Here is a 3213-nt window from a genome sequence, read left to right as displayed (position 1 = left end):
GGTGAGACTCTTATCTCCAATTAACCACAAAAGGAGCTGGAAGAGGTGGAAGTGGACCTGTAGTAAAGCACTAGCCTTGATGAGGGTCCAGGCCCAGGGTTCAAGCCCAGGATCAGCACACACACAACAAAAAAATGCAAAAATCCAAACAAATCTCTGGAAAAATTATGCATAGATAGACACAGACACACAGACATACACAGACACAGACACCCCCCCACACCCCCTCTCCCCCCACAATCCAAACATTAAAGATAATATATGTTTGCTGGCAGGAACATGGCAATTCCAAACTATGCAGGAAGTAGAGGTGGGAGGATCAAGGGAGGAGACAAGGCCAGCTACCCCCCCACAAAAAAAAGAACCTTTAAATATATAGTATTATATACAGGTACTATATATTATTTAATCATGAGCCTTAGAACAGCAATGAACACAATAATTTTTTGTTGTTTTGTTTTGTTTTTTTGCCAGTCCTGGGCTTGAGCTCAGGGCCTGAGCACTGTCCTTGGATTTTCTCAAGGCTAGAGCTCTACCACTTGAGCCTCAGCACCACTTCTGGCTTTCTCCTATGTATGTGTTACCGAGGAATCGAACCCGGGTCTTCGTGCATGCTAGGCAAGCACTCAACCACTAGGCCAAACTCCCAGCCCCTGAATGCAATAATTTTTAATGCTGTGCACATAACATACATATATATTTATTTATTTATATGAATTTCATGAGCACTGGTGGCTCAAACCTGTAATCTTACCAACTCAAGAGGCGGAGATCTAAGGATTGTAATTCAAAGCCAGCCTGTGCAGGAAAGTCTATGAGACTCATCTCGTATTAACCAACAGAAGACCAGAAGTGGGGCTGTGACTTAAAGTAGTGGAGCTATAAACTTGAACAAAAAGATCTGAGGGACACAGCATAGATGCTGAGTTCAAGCCCCACCAAAAAAATAAATAAATAAAGGAGCCACGGCTGGCTTTGAACTCTGATCTGAGGATCATACTTCTCAGCTTCCTGAGCTAAGATTACAGGTGTGAGTAACTTGCTCCTCACTAGAATAAGTATACTTTATTGTCTTTTTTTTTTTTTTTCAGTCCCAGGCCTTGAGCTCTGAGCACTGTTTTTGGGCAGTCTCAAGCCTAGAACTCTACCACTTGAGCCTCAGCACCACTTCTGGTTTGTTTTTTTTTTAATGTGTGTGGCACCGAGGAATCAAACCCGGATCTAGGCAAGCACTCTACCACTAGGCAAAACTCTTGGCCCCCACTTTATTGTCTTTATTATTATTATTTTGCTGTTGTCACAGAAAATAATCACACACTTAATAGAGATCCACAGTAATTTGAGGCAAAATCAAATCTTTCTTTTTTTTTTTTTTTTGGAATAGGGCTTGGAATTGGCCTGGGCACTGCCCTGAGCTCTTCAGCTCAAGGCTACTGCCCTACCCTTGAGCCAAGCCCCACTTCCATTTTCTAGAGGTTAATTGGAGATAAGAGTCTCAAGTCCTTTTGTGCCCAGGCTGGCTTTAAACCTTGATCCTCCGATTTCAGCCTCCTGAGTAGCCAGAATTATAGGCATGAGCCACCGCACCTTTTCTTTTTTTCAAGTCTCACTTTGAACCCAAAGCAAGCCTCAAACTCTCAGTCCTCCTGCCTGGTACCTCCTGAGTGTTAAGATTACACACATGTACCAATAAAAATTTAAGATTAAAATATAAAATACAGTTATCACGCACTAGCTCAAGAACTTGGTTCAAAGCCCTGCTCTGACTAAAGACCCTTGTGACTTGGGGTAAATTATCTACTCCTTCTCTGTAAATTTGGGACAATCAGAATACTTAGTCATAGCATTACTGTAAGAATTAAATGAAGTAGGGCCCGGGAGTTTGGCCTAGCGGTTAAAGTGCTTGCCTAGCATGCACAAAGACCCGGGTTCGATTCCTCGGTACCCCACATACACAACCAAGCCGGAAGTGGCAGAGACGAGACTGCGACGGCGACAGAGAGCGAAAGAAGCGAGCTGAGCTGAAGTGAACAGAGCCCAACCGAGTGGTGGCCGGAGCGAGCGGGGCCGGAGCAAGCGGGGCCGGAGCAAGCGGGGCCAGAAAGAGAAAGGGGCCAAAAAAAAAAAAAAAAAAGAATTAAATGAAGTAATTCATTCAGTTTATTCAGCGACTAATTACTGAGAGTCTGTTATATGCCAAGCATTGTTAGGCACTGGAGAATATAGTAAATGCATGCACGTATTCATGCAGGATTCAGTGAACTGAACTTTTTGTTTTTTAATCTAAAAGCATTTACATAGAGGCTTGGGAGTGTATCTAGAACTTAAAGTAAGTTTTTAGCTGCAGATACAAGAATGAATTATTTATCAGGACTCCAAGATCGTGGAGCTGAAATGCTAGTGAGTACACAACGGTATCCAATGACGGGAGCACTGCCATGTAGACAGAGGCTGTGCATCTGCCGGTGATTCCAAGTGCGTGTGGAGCAATTTCTTTACATGCCAACACCCGTCCCCAAGGGTTTCGATATTTCTTCCCAAGCAATGTTCATGAAACCTTAGAACAGCAATGAAAGCATGAATTAAAATAAAAAACAAACTGTTGGAAAGGGAGTTTGGCCTAGTGGTAAGAGTGCTTGCTTAGCATACAGAAAGACCGGGGTTCATTTCCTTAGTACTACATACATAGAAAAAGCCAGAAGTGGTGCTGTGGCTGTGGCTCATGTGGTAGAACATTAGCCCTAAGAAAGCTCAAGGACCATGCTCAGGCCCTGAGTTCAAGCTCCAGGATTGGAAAACAAAACAAAAAGAAAAAAACCTGGGCTGGGAGTTTGGCCTAGTGGTTAAAGTGCTTGCCTAGCATGCGCGAAGACCCGGGTTCAATTCCTTGGTACCACATACATACAAAAACGCTGGAAGTGGTACTGAGGCTCAAGTGGTAGAGCTCTAGCCTTGAAAAGGTCCAAGGACAGTGCTCAGGCCCTGAGCTCAAGCCCAGGACTGGCAAAAAAAAAAAAGAAAAAGAAAAAAACCTGCTGTGTCCCTAACATGAATATTTATTAATAACAGTGACTTTTTTTCCTGAGGAATTGAACCTGGATCTTCGTGCATGCTAGGCAAACACTCTACCACTAGCCAAACTCCTGGCCTGATAATTTTTTTCAAAAGAAAATGCTTTGCTGGTTGGATACTGTTTCTCTCTCCCAATGATAT

The sequence above is a fragment of the Megascapheus bottae genome, chromosome 9 (genome assembly GCF_031878675.1).
Source record: "Megascapheus bottae isolate mThoBot1 chromosome 9, mThoBot2.hap1, whole genome shotgun sequence".
In the NCBI taxonomy this organism is placed as follows: Eukaryota; Metazoa; Chordata; class Mammalia; order Rodentia; family Geomyidae; genus Megascapheus; species Megascapheus bottae.
The sequence above is the reverse complement of the archived record's forward strand: the minus strand, read 5'-3'. Positions refer to the sequence as shown.